This window comes from Stegodyphus dumicola, chromosome 10, assembly GCF_044657685.1.
Source record: "Stegodyphus dumicola isolate Sdum_Otavi_A_Nest chromosome 10, ASM4465768v1".
Taxonomy (NCBI): Eukaryota; Metazoa; Arthropoda; class Arachnida; order Araneae; family Eresidae; genus Stegodyphus; species Stegodyphus dumicola.
The window spans coordinates 166,238,935-166,258,785 of record NC_140777.1 but is presented as its reverse complement, the minus strand read 5'-3'; the positions used below and the strand labels follow the sequence as shown (position 1 = coordinate 166,258,785).

General features: G+C 31.6%; 1 protein-coding gene and 1 long non-coding RNA gene across 13 annotated transcripts in view; one reads left to right on the top strand and one right to left on the bottom strand.

Moving 5' to 3' along the window:
* LOC146995185 (uncharacterized) overlaps window positions 1-19,851 on the top strand; it is a 428,660-nt gene that overhangs the window by 59,862 nt on the left and 348,947 nt on the right. The gene's annotated exons all lie outside the window — the stretch shown is intronic.
* LOC146995191 (uncharacterized) overlaps window positions 1-19,851 on the bottom strand; it is a 95,610-nt gene that overhangs the window by 48,539 nt on the left and 27,220 nt on the right. For 3 of the 8 annotated variants that reach the window (XR_015043622.1, XR_015043625.1, XR_015043626.1), the window contains one exon: window positions 19,504-19,748. The exons of 3 other annotated variants lie outside the window; for them this stretch is intronic. This is a non-coding gene — a long non-coding RNA (uncharacterized LOC146995191). The remainder of the gene's footprint in view (window positions 1-19,503; window positions 19,749-19,851) is intronic. 2 more of the 8 variants (XR_015043624.1, XR_015043623.1) reach the window with 1 other exon arrangement.

Genomic DNA, 19,851 nt, shown 5'->3' with positions numbered 1-19,851 from the left:
AATCAGACTGTTTTCCCAAGAAACTTCTCAACTGGTTACACTCCTGTACTAATAAATTCCTTATCAAACTAAAAAAATTCATTCAAGAAAGCTACGACGACATACAAATCATTAAAGACATGATTCTTGATTTTAGTCTTTTCAGACTCTCTAATAGTCTCACTCAACGCAAAATTTATTTTAAAGTCAATTTTCTGCATCCGCAGTTTGACAATATTCATTTCTCAAGAATCATCAGAGATTGTAAAGATTACTTCCCCGCAGTTGACACTATACCAATGATTGCATTTAAATATCAAAGGACCTTAAGCAACTTGCTTACTAACCACCATGAAATAGATGAAACTGCAGAATGACATTGTAAGACACCAATTTACAGCAATTACGTAGATTCTCATCACCAGCACATAATTACTGGCAACCTGAATATCATACAAAACCATCAACTAAAAACACTAATGAGTTATGGTACAAAATTTAGACCAGTCAGAAACATGACTACAAATTACTGTTACAAGACTTTCGAAAACAACATCAACGAATTTATAGTTAAAGCAAGCTATCAACTGAATTTTCCCATAGATACCTTCTTAAAATGGAAAGCTAAAATTCTTCAACGCATATCCACAGAAATCAGTCACCTCAAATTTAAAAGTACACTGAACTGGTCGCAACTTACATCTGATATTAGTAAATTAAAACAGCTTTTTACTATTACAAAAATAGATAAAGCAACTAATAACTTTAGCATTATATGAAAACAATTCTACACTGAGATTATTCATAAAGAACTTCTCAACGCAACTACTTATCAATCAGCCAACCTTACAGAAACATCTATAATAAACAGGATTAAAACTTTTCATAAGAAACTCAATATTACTTTCAATGCAAACTACAACAGATTTACTAATCTTTATGCGATTCCCAAATTCCATAAAACACCATTAAAATTTAGATTTATAGCTAATGGAACTAATAATTACAAGAAAAATATAGACTATTATTTTTCAATTCAACTTAATAAAATCTGTAAATTTATTTTCAATGATTGTAACACTAATCATAACTATTGCTGGATCATTCATAATAACACTCCTGTCATTAATACCATTCATACCATTAACATCCAAAACATTAACTGCTATGATTTTGAAAACTTATATACCTCACTTCCTCTAGAAGAAATCTATACCAGTCTACTTGATCTACCAAAACTTTTCCCTAATATACTCAATATCATGACTCTTGACAAATGGAAAACCTACCTAAAATGCACACTTTTTCATAACTACATCAAGTTTCAAAATCAACTTTTTAAACAAGTCAGAGGATTGCCAATGGGCTTACATTCCAGCACCTCGATCTGTAATATCTTTTTATTTGTCAAAGAATTTAACTTCCAAAAAAATCTACAACCACAAGAGTTAAATTACTACAAACACACCTACAGATTTATTGATGACCTTATTACAATTAATAATTTTGGTAAAATTGAAAACTCCGACATTTATCCGAATTGTCTTAAACTTAATAAAACTAATAATTCACAAAATAGCATAGACTTTCTAGATCTTCAAATCATTAACTACAAAAAAATTTTACTTTTTGACAAAACAAGAAACTTCAATTTCAATACTAACAAATTAATAAATTGGAACTCCAACATATCCAAAAAAGTAATTAACAATACTATAATTAATCAAATACAACGAATTAAAACTATATGCACAGATACAATAGATTTACAACGCGAAATTTTGATCCTTATCAAAATTCTCAAAAATAATCTAATTCCCTTTCAATTTATCAACCATTGCCTTAAAAGAGCAGGCGTTAAATACTCACTCTAAATCATTTAACTGATAGGGATATGATAATTTATTCCTAAACCTGAGAAGGCGGTATAAGTTGGATGACTGTCAGTTGAAAGATTTGTATATAGTGTAATTACTCGATTGTATATATTGTAAAAAGCTAATTGTCTTCAGACATATACTGTTACTATACTGTTACTAAAAAAATGGGCCTATTTCCTGCCTTTAGACTGTCTACTAGCTCTTGGATAGCGAAAATGCCTTTTTCCTTTCTTAAATTCTTAATCATTGCGACACGACAATTAGCCAGAAATTAATTAATTTCCATTCACTAGTATTTTTAAAAAAATCTTAACAGACGGTCTCTCTCAGATAAGAACTCCACAAAATACATCCCTCAAGAATTCCAAGTCCCACCCACTACCATAAATTTCTTCACCCAAGTCTTGCCGACTGATATAATTCAAAGCCCCTACTGCCGCTAAGAATTTTCGGACACCCTACACTTCTGAGTCAGACACGAAGAGAACACACTGCCAACTCCCCCACTAGAAAGAATGTAAGTTACTTAATACCTTTCTGGCCTTTATATCTTCATGTACATTCACTGATCTTATTTATATTATTTTCTATTTTATTTTTATATTATTTTTATGTTCTCTTTGATTTGTTTTTGCAAAGTTTGCATTATTTATCTTTTTTATAATCTTCTATGTTTATTTCAACTTTACTTTGATTTCGATTTCATAATGACAATTTCCAATGTTTAATTTCTACAAATAATATAGTACTCAAATACATAAAGATGACAGTGTCGGGGACGATTACTCGAGTTTTACAAGATTTCTCTACAGTAATTGATTTTTACTCCAAATTGAATTGACTAAAATGCTTCATGAGAATCAGTTCTTTGAGTAACAACTATTCGCGGAAATATTTGGCCTGACTAGAATTGCCGGTTTGGCTTTAATTTATAACTCGAGTAAAGACGAAACACTTTCATATTTACGTATTTCTATCAATTATTGATCATTGAACGGGAGTTGGTTTGTTCCCCTTGAAAAGTCAACTAATTTCCGATCAATGACAATAATTACATGTTTTAATTTTTACTTTTACAATTGTAATATTATTCTTCGTGATGATTTAACTCCAGTCCCCGTTAAAACATTATTAACATTTTGCTTTCAAATTACTTCAAAACATCTTTCAAAATATAACTTACCAGTATGGATGCACACTTTTAAAATAATTCTACTTTAATTAAACTTAGGAGATAATATAATCAATTAATCAATACGGTTTAGGAAATAAATTATTATTAACTAACTTTGCAGCAATTGCGCAAGTAATAATAACTTGTATTCGCACTAAATGGATTTAAGTTCATACAACATTTGATATGCTAAATAGCAGCTACTATTAGCGCTATTTATCTCTTACCTAATGTACCCACTTTATATATTATCTCCAACCTTTTTAAGTTTTAAAGTTCTTATACAAAAACTTTACTGTATTGAAGGTTAGCAGCCTCCTTACTTTTATATCTTGCTAGTTTAACTCATATTGAAATCACTAAATGTCATTCCACTAGATGACAAACTTGAAAATTTAACGCCATGCCTGCTACAGGTAAACCCAAAAAACAATTTCTATGAAAAACATTTAACTGTATTTACATGATTACATGCGGTACTTGACATATTAAATATATAGGACAGACTAAAAACAATCTTAACTTTCGAATCAATAACCATAGAGCTCAAATCAAAAAATTCAACGCACAAAAAAATAACATTAAAATAAGTACACCATCACAACTTAATACAGCAGAATTAGAACACTTTAAACACCATGACTTCAACTCTATTCAACTTCAGATACTAGATATAATACCCAATCACAAAACACGAATTTTTCAGGAATCTCTCTATATACTAAAACAACGTTCACTTTATCCATATGGACTTAACACTTATATACATAGTCATAGAGATACTTCTAAGAAGTCTATTTTCAGCCAATTTAAACTCTACAGCATCAAAACGCAGAGAGGAAAAAGAGGAAGCAAAATAAAAAATAATGCGAGATTTTTATCCACTTTGGATACACTTGCATTGAAAAAACAATTGAAATGTTTTTTTGAATCAGACTGTTTTCCCAAGAAACTTCTCAACTGGTTACACTCCTGTACTAATAAATTCCTTATCAAACTAAAAAAATTCATTCAAGAAAGCTACGACGACATACAAATCATTAAAGACATGATTCTTGATTTTAGTCTTTTCAGACTCTCTAATAGTCTCACTCAACGCAAAATTTATTTTAAAGTCAATTTTCTGCATCCGCAGTTTGACAATATTCATTTCTCAAGAATCATCAGAGATTGTAAAGATTACTTCCCCGCAGTTGACACTATACCAATGATTGCATTTAAATATCAAAGGACCTTAAGCAACTTGCTTACTAACCACCATGAAATAGATGAAACTGCAGAATGACATTGTAAGACACCAATTTACAGCAATTACGTAGATTCTCATCACCAGCACATAATTACTGGCAACCTGAATATCATACAAAACCATCAACTAAAAACACTAATGAGTTATGGTACAAAATTTAGACCAGTCAGAAACATGACTACAAATTACTGTTACAAGACTTTCGAAAACAACATCAACGAATTTATAGTTAAAGCAAGCTATCAACTGAATTTTCCCATAGATACCTTCTTAAAATGGAAAGCTAAAATTCTTCAACGCATATCCACAGAAATCAGTCACCTCAAATTTAAAAGTACACTGAACTGGTCGCAACTTACATCTGATATTAGTAAATTAAAACAGCTTTTTACTATTACAAAAATAGATAAAGCAACTAATAACTTTAGCATTATATGAAAACAATTCTACACTGAGATTATTCATAAAGAACTTCTCAACGCAACTACTTATCAATCAGCCAACCTTACAGAAACATCTATAATAAACAGGATTAAAACTTTTCATAAGAAACTCAATATTACTTTCAATGCAAACTACAACAGATTTACTAATCTTTATGCGATTCCCAAATTCCATAAAACACCATTAAAATTTAGATTTATAGCTAATGGAACTAATAATTACAAGAAAAATATAGACTATTATTTTTCAATTCAACTTAATAAAATCTGTAAATTTATTTTCAATGATTGTAACACTAATCATAACTATTGCTGGATCATTCATAATAACACTCCTGTCATTAATACCATTCATACCATTAACATCCAAAACATTAACTGCTATGATTTTGAAAACTTATATACCTCACTTCCTCTAGAAGAAATCTATACCAGTCTACTTGATCTACCAAAACTTTTCCCTAATATACTCAATATCATGACTCTTGACAAATGGAAAACCTACCTAAAATGCACACTTTTTCATAACTACATCAAGTTTCAAAATCAACTTTTTAAACAAGTCAGAGGATTGCCAATGGGCTTACATTCCAGCACCTCGATCTGTAATATCTTTTTATTTGTCAAAGAATTTAACTTCCAAAAAAATCTACAACCACAAGAGTTAAATTACTACAAACACACCTACAGATTTATTGATGACCTTATTACAATTAATAATTTTGGTAAAATTGAAAACTCCGACATTTATCCGAATTGTCTTAAACTTAATAAAACTAATAATTCACAAAATAGCATAGACTTTCTAGATCTTCAAATCATTAACTACAAAAAAATTTTACTTTTTGACAAAACAAGAAACTTCAATTTCAATACTAACAAATTAATAAATTGGAACTCCAACATATCCAAAAAAGTAATTAACAATACTATAATTAATCAAATACAACGAATTAAAACTATATGCACAGATACAATAGATTTACAACGCGAAATTTTGATCCTTATCAAAATTCTCAAAAATAATCTAATTCCCTTTCAATTTATCAACCATTGCCTTAAAAGAGCAGGCGTTAAATACTCACTCTAAATCATTTAACTGATAGGGATATGATAATTTATTCCTAAACCTGAGAAGGCGGTATAAGTTGGATGACTGTCAGTTGAAAGATTTGTATATAGTGTAATTACTCGATTGTATATATTGTAAAAAGCTAATTGTCTTCAGACATATACTGTTACTATACTGTTACTAAAAAAATGGGCCTATTTCCTGCCTTTAGACTGTCTACTAGCTCTTGGATAGCGAAAATGCCTTTTTCCTTTCTTAAATTCTTAATCATTGCGACACGACAATTAGCCAGAAATTAATTAATTTCCATTCACTAGTATTTTTAAAAAAATCTTAACAGACGGTCTCTCTCAGATAAGAACTCCACAAAATACATCCCTCAAGAATTCCAAGTCCCACCCACTACCATAAATTTCTTCACCCAAGTCTTGCCGACTGATATAATTCAAAGCCCCTACTGCCGCTAAGAATTTTCGGACACCCTACACTTCTGAGTCAGACACGAAGAGAACACACTGCCAACTCCCCCACTAGAAAGAATGTAAGTTACTTAATACCTTTCTGGCCTTTATATCTTCATGTACATTCACTGATCTTATTTATATTATTTTCTATTTTATTTTTATATTATTTTTATGTTCTCTTTGATTTGTTTTTGCAAAGTTTGCATTATTTATCTTTTTTATAATCTTCTATGTTTATTTCAACTTTACTTTGATTTCGATTTCATAATGACAATTTCCAATGTTTAATTTCTACAAATAATATAGTACTCAAATACATAAAGATGACAGTGTCGGGGACGATTACTCGAGTTTTACAAGATTTCTCTACAGTAATTGATTTTTACTCCAAATTGAATTGACTAAAATGCTTCATGAGAATCAGTTCTTTGAGTAACAACTATTCGCGGAAATATTTGGCCTGACTAGAATTGCCGGTTTGGCTTTAATTTATAACTCGAGTAAAGACGAAACACTTTCATATTTACGTATTTCTATCAATTATTGATCATTGAACGGGAGTTGGTTTGTTCCCCTTGAAAAGTCAACTAATTTCCGATCAATGACAATAATTACATGTTTTAATTTTTACTTTTACAATTGTAATATTATTCTTCGTGATGATTTAACTCCAGTCCCCGTTAAAACATTATTAACATTTTGCTTTCAAATTACTTCAAAACATCTTTCAAAATATAACTTACCAGTATGGATGCACACTTTTAAAATAATTCTACTTTAATTAAACTTAGGAGATAATATAATCAATTAATCAATACGGTTTAGGAAATAAATTATTATTAACTAACTTTGCAGCAATTGCGCAAGTAATAATAACTTGTATTCGCACTAAATGGATTTAAGTTCATACAACATTTGATATGCTAAATAGCAGCTACTATTAGCGCTATTTATCTCTTACCTAATGTACCCACTTTATATATTATCTCCAACCTTTTTAAGTTTTAAAGTTCTTATACAAAAACTTTACTGTATTGAAGGTTAGCAGCCTCCTTACTTTTATATCTTGCTAGTTTAACTCATATTGAAATCACTAAATGTCATTCCACTAGATGACAAACTTGAAAATTTAACGCCATGCCTGCTACAGGTAAACCCAAAAAACAATTTCTATGAAAAACATTTAACTGTATTTACATGATTACATGCGGTACTTGACATATTAAATATATAGGACAGACTAAAAACAATCTTAACTTTCGAATCAATAACCATAGAGCTCAAATCAAAAAATTCAACGCACAAAAAAATAACATTAAAATAAGTACACCATCACAACTTAATACAGCAGAATTAGAACACTTTAAACACCATGACTTCAACTCTATTCAACTTCAGATACTAGATATAATACCCAATCACAAAACACGAATTTTTCAGGAATCTCTCTATATACTAAAACAACGTTCACTTTATCCATATGGACTTAACACTTATATACATAGTCATAGAGATACTTCTAAGAAGTCTATTTTCAGCCAATTTAAACTCTACAGCATCAAAACGCAGAGAGGAAAAAGAGGAAGCAAAATAAAAAATAATGCGAGATTTTTATCCACTTTGGATACACTTGCATTGAAAAAACAATTGAAATGTTTTTTTGAATCAGACTGTTTTCCCAAGAAACTTCTCAACTGGTTACACTCCTGTACTAATAAATTCCTTATCAAACTAAAAAAATTCATTCAAGAAAGCTACGACGACATACAAATCATTAAAGACATGATTCTTGATTTTAGTCTTTTCAGACTCTCTAATAGTCTCACTCAACGCAAAATTTATTTTAAAGTCAATTTTCTGCATCCGCAGTTTGACAATATTCATTTCTCAAGAATCATCAGAGATTGTAAAGATTACTTCCCCGCAGTTGACACTATACCAATGATTGCATTTAAATATCAAAGGACCTTAAGCAACTTGCTTACTAACCACCATGAAATAGATGAAACTGCAGAATGACATTGTAAGACACCAATTTACAGCAATTACGTAGATTCTCATCACCAGCACATAATTACTGGCAACCTGAATATCATACAAAACCATCAACTAAAAACACTAATGAGTTATGGTACAAAATTTAGACCAGTCAGAAACATGACTACAAATTACTGTTACAAGACTTTCGAAAACAACATCAACGAATTTATAGTTAAAGCAAGCTATCAACTGAATTTTCCCATAGATACCTTCTTAAAATGGAAAGCTAAAATTCTTCAACGCATATCCACAGAAATCAGTCACCTCAAATTTAAAAGTACACTGAACTGGTCGCAACTTACATCTGATATTAGTAAATTAAAACAGCTTTTTACTATTACAAAAATAGATAAAGCAACTAATAACTTTAGCATTATATGAAAACAATTCTACACTGAGATTATTCATAAAGAACTTCTCAACGCAACTACTTATCAATCAGCCAACCTTACAGAAACATCTATAATAAACAGGATTAAAACTTTTCATAAGAAACTCAATATTACTTTCAATGCAAACTACAACAGATTTACTAATCTTTATGCGATTCCCAAATTCCATAAAACACCATTAAAATTTAGATTTATAGCTAATGGAACTAATAATTACAAGAAAAATATAGACTATTATTTTTCAATTCAACTTAATAAAATCTGTAAATTTATTTTCAATGATTGTAACACTAATCATAACTATTGCTGGATCATTCATAATAACACTCCTGTCATTAATACCATTCATACCATTAACATCCAAAACATTAACTGCTATGATTTTGAAAACTTATATACCTCACTTCCTCTAGAAGAAATCTATACCAGTCTACTTGATCTACCAAAACTTTTCCCTAATATACTCAATATCATGACTCTTGACAAATGGAAAACCTACCTAAAATGCACACTTTTTCATAACTACATCAAGTTTCAAAATCAACTTTTTAAACAAGTCAGAGGATTGCCAATGGGCTTACATTCCAGCACCTCGATCTGTAATATCTTTTTATTTGTCAAAGAATTTAACTTCCAAAAAAATCTACAACCACAAGAGTTAAATTACTACAAACACACCTACAGATTTATTGATGACCTTATTACAATTAATAATTTTGGTAAAATTGAAAACTCCGACATTTATCCGAATTGTCTTAAACTTAATAAAACTAATAATTCACAAAATAGCATAGACTTTCTAGATCTTCAAATCATTAACTACAAAAAAATTTTACTTTTTGACAAAACAAGAAACTTCAATTTCAATACTAACAAATTAATAAATTGGAACTCCAACATATCCAAAAAAGTAATTAACAATACTATAATTAATCAAATACAACGAATTAAAACTATATGCACAGATACAATAGATTTACAACGCGAAATTTTGATCCTTATCAAAATTCTCAAAAATAATCTAATTCCCTTTCAATTTATCAACCATTGCCTTAAAAGAGCAGGCGTTAAATACTCACTCTAAATCATTTAACTGATAGGGATATGATAATTTATTCCTAAACCTGAGAAGGCGGTATAAGTTGGATGACTGTCAGTTGAAAGATTTGTATATAGTGTAATTACTCGATTGTATATATTGTAAAAAGCTAATTGTCTTCAGACATATACTGTTACTATACTGTTACTAAAAAAATGGGCCTATTTCCTGCCTTTAGACTGTCTACTAGCTCTTGGATAGCGAAAATGCCTTTTTCCTTTCTTAAATTCTTAATCATTGCGACACGACAATTAGCCAGAAATTAATTAATTTCCATTCACTAGTATTTTTAAAAAAATCTTAACAGACGGTCTCTCTCAGATAAGAACTCCACAAAATACATCCCTCAAGAATTCCAAGTCCCACCCACTACCATAAATTTCTTCACCCAAGTCTTGCCGACTGATATAATTCAAAGCCCCTACTGCCGCTAAGAATTTTCGGACACCCTACACTTCTGAGTCAGACACGAAGAGAACACACTGCCAACTCCCCCACTAGAAAGAATGTAAGTTACTTAATACCTTTCTGGCCTTTATATCTTCATGTACATTCACTGATCTTATTTATATTATTTTCTATTTTATTTTTATATTATTTTTATGTTCTCTTTGATTTGTTTTTGCAAAGTTTGCATTATTTATCTTTTTTATAATCTTCTATGTTTATTTCAACTTTACTTTGATTTCGATTTCATAATGAAAATTTCCAATGTTTAATTTCTACAAATAATATAGTACTCAAATACATAAAGATGACAGTGTCGGGGACGATTACTCGAGTTTTACAAGATTTCTCTACAGTAATTGATTTTTACTCCAAATTGAATTGACTAAAATGCTTCATGAGAATCAGTTCTTTGAGTAACAACTATTCGCGGAAATATTTGGCCTGACTAGAATTGCCGGTTTGGCTTTAATTTATAACTCGAGTAAAGACGAAACACTTTCATATTTACGTATTTCTATCAATTATTGATCATTGAACGGGAGTTGGTTTGTTCCCCTTGAAAAGTCAACTAATTTCCGATCAATGACAATAATTACATGTTTTAATTTTTACTTTTACAATTGTAATATTATTCTTCGTGATGATTTAACTCCAGTCCCCGTTAAAACATTATTAACATTTTGCTTTCAAATTACTTCAAAACATCTTTCAAAATATAACTTACCAGTATGGATGCACACTTTTAAAATAATTCTACTTTAATTAAACTTAGGAGATAATATAATCAATTAATCAATACGGTTTAGGAAATAAATTATTATTAACTAACTTTGCAGCAATTGCGCAAGTAATAATAACTTGTATTCGCACTAAATGGATTTAAGTTCATACAACATTTGATATGCTAAATAGCAGCTACTATTAGCGCTATTTATCTCTTACCTAATGTACCCACTTTATATATTATCTCCAACCTTTTTAAGTTTTAAAGTTCTTATACAAAAACTTTACTGTATTGAAGGTTAGCAGCCTCCTTACTTTTATATCTTGCTAGTTTAACTCATATTGAAATCACTAAATGTCATTCCACTAGATGACAAACTTGAAAATTTAACGCCATGCCTGCTACAGGTAAACCCAAAAAACAATTTCTATGAAAAACATTTAACTGTATTTACATGATTACATGCGGTACTTGACATATTAAATATATAGGACAGACTAAAAACAATCTTAACTTTCGAATCAATAACCATAGAGCTCAAATCAAAAAATTCAACGCACAAAAAAATAACATTAAAATAAGTACACCATCACAACTTAATACAGCAGAATTAGAACACTTTAAACACCATGACTTCAACTCTATTCAACTTCAGATACTAGATATAATACCCAATCACAAAACACGAATTTTTCAGGAATCTCTCTATATACTAAAACAACGTTCACTTTATCCATATGGACTTAACACTTATATACATAGTCATAGAGATACTTCTAAGAAGTCTATTTTCAGCCAATTTAAACTCTACAGCATCAAAACGCAGAGAGGAAAAAGAGGAAGCAAAATAAAAAATAATGCGAGATTTTTATCCACTTTGGATACACTTGCATTGAAAAAACAATTGAAATGTTTTTTTGAATCAGACTGTTTTCCCAAGAAACTTCTCAACTGGTTACACTCCTGTACTAATAAATTCCTTATCAAACTAAAAAAATTCATTCAAGAAAGCTACGACGACATACAAATCATTAAAGACATGATTCTTGATTTTAGTCTTTTCAGACTCTCTAATAGTCTCACTCAACGCAAAATTTATTTTAAAGTCAATTTTCTGCATCCGCAGTTTGACAATATTCATTTCTCAAGAATCATCAGAGATTGTAAAGATTACTTCCCCGCAGTTGACACTATACCAATGATTGCATTTAAATATCAAAGGACCTTAAGCAACTTGCTTACTAACCACCATGAAATAGATGAAACTGCAGAATGACATTGTAAGACACCAATTTACAGCAATTACGTAGATTCTCATCACCAGCACATAATTACTGGCAACCTGAATATCATACAAAACCATCAACTAAAAACACTAATGAGTTATGGTACAAAATTTAGACCAGTCAGAAACATGACTACAAATTACTGTTACAAGACTTTCGAAAACAACATCAACGAATTTATAGTTAAAGCAAGCTATCAACTGAATTTTCCCATAGATACCTTCTTAAAATGGAAAGCTAAAATTCTTCAACGCATATCCACAGAAATCAGTCACCTCAAATTTAAAAGTACACTGAACTGGTCGCAACTTACATCTGATATTAGTAAATTAAAACAGCTTTTTACTATTACAAAAATAGATAAAGCAACTAATAACTTTAGCATTATATGAAAACAATTCTACACTGAGATTATTCATAAAGAACTTCTCAACGCAACTACTTATCAATCAGCCAACCTTACAGAAACATCTATAATAAACAGGATTAAAACTTTTCATAAGAAACTCAATATTACTTTCAATGCAAACTACAACAGATTTACTAATCTTTATGCGATTCCCAAATTCCATAAAACACCATTAAAATTTAGATTTATAGCTAATGGAACTAATAATTACAAGAAAAATATAGACTATTATTTTTCAATTCAACTTAATAAAATCTGTAAATTTATTTTCAATGATTGTAACACTAATCATAACTATTGCTGGATCATTCATAATAACACTCCTGTCATTAATACCATTCATACCATTAACATCCAAAACATTAACTGCTATGATTTTGAAAACTTATATACCTCACTTCCTCTAGAAGAAATCTATACCAGTCTACTTGATCTACCAAAACTTTTCCCTAATATACTCAATATCATGACTCTTGACAAATGGAAAACCTACCTAAAATGCACACTTTTTCATAACTACTTCAAGTTTCAAAATCAACTTTTTAAACAAGTCAGAGGATTGCCAATGGGCTTACATTCCAGCACCTCGATCTGTAATATCTTTTTATTTGTCAAAGAATTTAACTTCCAAAAAAATCTACAACCACAAGAGTTAAATTACTACAAACACACCTACAGATTTATTGATGACCTTATTACAATTAATAATTTTGGTAAAATTGAAAACTCCGACATTTATCCGAATTGTCTTAAACTTAATAAAACTAATAATTCACAAAATAGCATAGACTTTCTAGATCTTCAAATCATTAACTACAAAAAAATTTTACTTTTTGACAAAACAAGAAACTTCAATTTCAATACTAACAAATTAATAAATTGGAACTCCAACATATCCAAAAAAGTAATTAACAATACTATAATTAATCAAATACAACGAATTAAAACTATATGCACAGATACAATAGATTTACAACGCGAAATTTTGATCCTTATCAAAATTCTCAAAAATAATCTAATTCCCTTTCAATTTATCAACCATTGCCTTAAAAGAGCAGGCGTTAAATACTCACTCTAAATCATTTAACTGATAGGGATATGATAATTTATTCCTAAACCTGAGAAGGCGGTATAAGTTGGATGACTGTCAGTTGAAAGATTTGTATATAGTGTAATTACTCGATTGTATATATTGTAAAAAGCTAATTGTCTTCAGACATATACTGTTACTATACTGTTACTAAAAAAATGGGCCTATTTCCTGCCTTTAGACTGTCTACTAGCTCTTGGATAGCGAAAATGCCTTTTTCCTTTCTTAAATTCTTAATCATTGCGACACGACAATTAGCCAGAAATTAATTAATTTCCATTCACTAGTATTTTTAAAAAAATCTTAACAGACGGTCTCTCTCAGATAAGAACTCCACAAAATACATCCCTCAAGAATTCCAAGTCCCACCCACTACCATAAATTTCTTCACCCAAGTCTTGCCGACTGATATAATTCAAAGCCCCTACTGCCGCTAAGAATTTTCGGACACCCTACACTTCTGAGTCAGACACGAAGAGAACACACTGCCAACTCCCCCACTAGAAAGAATGTAAGTTACTTAATACCTTTCTGGCCTTTATATCTTCATGTACATTCACTGATCTTATTTATATTATTTTCTATTTTATTTTTATATTATTTTTATGTTCTCTTTGATTTGTTTTTGCAAAGTTTGCATTATTTATCTTTTTTATAATCTTCTATGTTTATTTCAACTTTACTTTGATTTCGATTTCATAATGACAATTTCCAATGTTTAATTTCTACAAATAATATAGTACTCAAATACATAAAGATGACAGTGTCGGGGACGATTACTCGAGTTTTACAAGATTTCTCTACAGTAATTGATTTTTACTCCAAATTGAATTGACTAAAATGCTTCATGAGAATCAGTTCTTTGAGTAACAACTATTCGCGGAAATATTTGGCCTGACTAGAATTGCCGGTTTGGCTTTAATTTATAACTCGAGTAAAGACGAAACACTTTCATATTTACGTATTTCTATCAATTATTGATCATTGAACGGGAGTTGGTTTGTTCCCCTTGAAAAGTCAACTAATTTCCGATCAATGACAATAATTACATGTTTTAATTTTTACTTTTACAATTGTAATATTATTCTTCGTGATGATTTAACTCCAGTCCCCGTTAAAACATTATTAACATTTTGCTTTCAAATTACTTCAAAACATCTTTCAAAATATAACTTACCAGTATGGATGCACACTTTTAAAATAATTCTACTTTAATTAAACTTAGGAGATAATATAATCAATTAATCAATACGGTTTAGGAAATAAATTATTATTAACTAACTTTGCAGCAATTGCGCAAGTAATAATAACTTGTATTCGCACTAAATGGATTTAAGTTCATACAACATTATATATATATATATATATATATATATGGATATGGTATGTGTGTGTGTGAGAGAGAGAACACGTTTTAATTCTAGTTTGCAGTACATACGGGATTCGGCGGCATTATGTGTCATTTTGGTGTTGGCGACGATTTTTAAAGTCGCGTCAAATGCTGTTCCGTGTACTAGGATTTTACCTAGAACAGGGTTTCTTAAACTGTAGGTCACGACTCCCGTGTTGGTCGCGGGACCTGCAGTAGGATGTTGCCAAAATTTTAGCAGTTTTGATATTTCTTTAACTTAATATAATAATTTTACAGTTATCAAATATTTTTACACAATGTATCTGAAAATAAAAAAAGCTAGACAATACAGACAAAGGGAAAAACGAAAACGTTTCGACGCATTCTTTTTATAATATAAACGTTCATTTTCCTTGCTTTGCACGTGAAGCTGTCATTTCGTTTGTTACATATTTAAAAATTTCACATCGTTCTATGTCTTAAAATTAGAAATTAAAGGGAATGACCTGAAACTGCAATAGTATATTACAGTACAAGTGAAAAAAATTGAGAGTTTCACTCACGCGTGTGTCTTATTTGCGCAATACTTATGGAGTCCCACAAAATTTGTGTAAATATTACGGGGTCCTGAGGTTTAAATGAAAGTTTATTGCAAGGTGGTAGTAGAAAGTTTTCCCTGCCATTTATATAACCGTACTTGCTACAATAAGATATCCCGCCTCTCCCGAGTAGCTAGTCAAATTATTTCGTTTGTCTAAAACTGAAGTGAAACTCATTTCAATTTAAATCTGACAGTTTTCGGAAGCGAAGTGTTTGTTTTAGACTAAAAAAATCACCAGCATTAATTGAAATGGTAACAAAGGATTCGAATTTGCAATGACCAATGCCTTTATCCCCACATCATCAAAGAATTATTTTTATCGCCAAAAAGAGGGTTCCGCAAAGAGGTAAAATTTAGTGCCAAATGTTAAATTTAACAAGAGTAACTGCCTTCTACAGTGAAAAAAAGGTAAAAACACTGAAGGACTTAATTTAGTAAATTTTTTTGTGTCAAAAAAGGGCCAGAATCAATTTTGTAAGGGGTTACATCATGAATTTTGACAAGCATCGACGTTTCCTTGATCAGTTTCCAGCAAACGCCCAATTAAAGTAGTGGTTGTTAACAAGAGCAGAGTGAAAACGCTCGAACTTTATGTCGCCAAGTGCTTCGGGTCTGGGAGGGGGCCGAAATTTACAATTAGCAAACGGTGCAAATCCATCCAATGAAATTTTAGTGTAATTTTTAACTGATTTTTCTGATTGGCTAGAAAGGGCACATGACCGTTCGCCACTGACTTCGCGACGAAGTGCAAAAGCTTTACGGCTCATACTAAGGCTATACACATTTTCTCGTTTTAACGAAATCGTGACCTCTCGATATGGCTCGTACTAAGCAGACTCCCCGTAGCGAAGCGGTTCCACCGGATAAAGGTATGGATCCTGTTGCGGACACCTCGAATGCGACGGCCACTGATATGGACCAGGACAATGCTGGTCACGTTCTTACGGAGCTGGAAATTGCTACACTCCGACAAGAAATCGTTGAAGTAGAAAGGAGCATTACTACCTATTACGGAACCATCCGGTACTTATCGGCCAACAGACCAGTCACGGACACGGACTATCATTCGGACATTCTGAAAAAGGAGATAGAAAAGAAGAAGACTCTGCTGGATCAGCTGAGGGGTAAGTTGACTATTGCTCTTTCCCATGCAAGCATTACACAGCCAATCACACAACAGAAACGCAAACCACGTGATAATTCAGTCAGTGACGACGACACGGAAGGATTCAAAAAACCACACAAAACTGCTAAGGTACCCGTAAATGTTGCACCCAACAGTATACCCACCCAAAACAGCTACACAGCACTCTCGCAACCTGACACTCATTCCACCCAACCCACAACACAAACTAACAGCTCGCAAACACCAGATACAAGACTTCCCCAATATAGCACACCTACACCAATTATGATTAAGCCGATAGATGGCGCCACACACAACCAGTGCATCAAGATACTCGCTACACTGACTAATGCTACATTTTACGCCAAAATAAGTGGAGAATATCTCAAGTTACTACCATCAACAACAGATGATCACAGACAACTCACCACAGACTTACAAAAACATAACATCGAACATTATATCATTACACCCAAGCACAAACGCCCAATTAAAGTAGTTATCCGAGGCTTACCCATTACCACTGACACACATGAAATTTCCACGGAACTCACACACCTCGGATACAATGTACACAAAGTAGTACAACTCACAAGATTCAAAACCAAACAACCCATGCCACTATTTCAGATACAACTCATGCCAACACCAAACATCGACAAAATCTACAGTGAAACACACCTAGGTATGTTCATTATCACAATTGAAAAATACATCAACAAAAACATTACACCACAATGCCACAACTGCCAACGCTTTAATCACTCATCAGACAATTGTTTCTTCTTACCTAGGTGTGTTAAATGCGCACAACAACATAAAACAACAGACTGCCCAACACAAGGTAAATTAGATAACCCCACATGCGCAAACTGCCAAAAAAATCATCCAGCTTCCTACCGCGGTTGCGAGAAATTCCCCAAAAACAGAAATACAAATAACTCACCAAAACACACTTTTACACAAAGCAATAGCACCCCAAATTTCACACAAGGCAGAACATACGCACAAGTCACTTCCAACAATACACAAGACACTAGAAACCAGACACCCAACACTACATCTAACGCGAACATTTTCACCGACATTTTCTCCACACTAAAAGAACTCAATAATATTTTCGGCCACAATAACATATTTAAATTCTTTTCTACTCTCAAAAATAACTTACACCAATTAAAAGCAGCAGATACACCCATGGAAAAACTATTAATTCTATTTACAATATGTGAGGAAGCCAACATCTTTAACAAAAAAAAAAAAAAAAAAAAAAAAAAAAAAAAAAAACTCTTGAATTTATCGTTAACCTGTGATTAAAATACACCTGCTTGCATGAGACCCCTCAGCTCTATTTCCAAATTCCAACTTTTGCTCCCATTGGACATCACCACCCACATGACCTAAAGGTTTCAAGATTTCTCTCCGCCCATCGACGCCGCCCTCTATGCCTCAGCGCAGCGACTTTCAACCTAGGAGTTAGCCTCCGAATACTTCTCCCCAAGTGCAGGTATCGTCAAATTATCTTTCAACTGGACTGTATGTCATCTATTGCTTATCATTCACTCTGCCTACAGACCCATAATCACTCTGCCGAACAACTATGCTCACAAAGTTCGAAAAGTGACGCACCCTCGATCGGGATAGGACCCTTCCGTCCAGGCGCCCGTTGAAACGAACCTGCCGGTTCAAGGATGATACTAAGGCTATACTAAGGTTTCAAGGTTCTTTAATATACTAAGGTTAGGCCAGGAACGGAAAAAGCGTGCCATTGGTTGCTGGTAGTGACGTCACCCGGGAGACAGGACGCATCGGCCGACGCGTCTGCTACATGATTTTGGTAATGGAAAAAATGTAAACTAAAGCAAAATGATCATTTTATATGTGGTAGATACACCGGAAATACCGGGTATATACTTTCCGATTAAGTATTTTGTTAAAGAAAATGTTTATTTTATGCATAGAATTCGTACGAATGCTGAAAATAATTATAAACATTAAATTCTTTTCGTAAAGGGAAGCCTTAGAAAATGAAAAACGATATTTAAGTTAACTAAGGGAAATAAATATTGTAAAACAAGGTATTTTTCAATATTTTTTCGTAGTATTGTTTGCACTAAATAAATTTTGTTGAACAGAACACATGATGGCATAACTGCTAAGACCATGGTAAAAACATAATAAAAAAGTATTGTTCTATTTATTTTCATTGCTCATGCACTTTTTTTAATACAAATGAACTTTGACATTCCATGAGAAAGATATGATCGTGATTTTCAGTTTAATTTACATATCTCAAGCAAAAATATATATAAAAAGATTTGACTTAACAAATTCATATTTAAATACCATAAAATTGTACAAATTTCTTAATATCCGTCATTATACTTTTAAATAGTATACTTATCACATTCTTTTTAAAGTGAAAAGTCACTTCATACTGATTCACTTCAGATTTTAGCAGAAGTGCATATTTTTTCAGTATAATCTAAAAGTACTCTTATAACCCCTTACACTCCCAAGATTTCTATATAACATTTATCCTGACGTGATTATTTGCTATAGTAAATAATCTTCGATATCGGCATCCTATTCTTCCTTCCATACATTAAAAATGGAACAATTAAAATACATTTTCTTAGACATATACGCATAATAATAATAATAATAAACTTGCCATACATCTTAGTTTCAGCCCACCAGCAGCTGAGCGGTAAAGTCGCTGAACACTGGTAGTTCGGTCCGAATCCCGCGAACGGGCTGGCTGCATGGGCGTTTTCGTGGTTTTCCTCATGTGTAATGTGTATACGAGCCAGTTTACCTGAGAAAGTCCTCCAAGAAGGCATCACACCTATTACGCAGATAGCCCTAGTGTGCTTTGCCATAATTAAATACACCACCACATCTTAGTTTCAATTCAGCCTGTACACAAATTAAATATTTTTAATTACTAATGTATTTTTATCAGGTTGTTTCTTAAAATACTTTTGTTATACTCAAAATATGTGTTCAATATTAAATTATT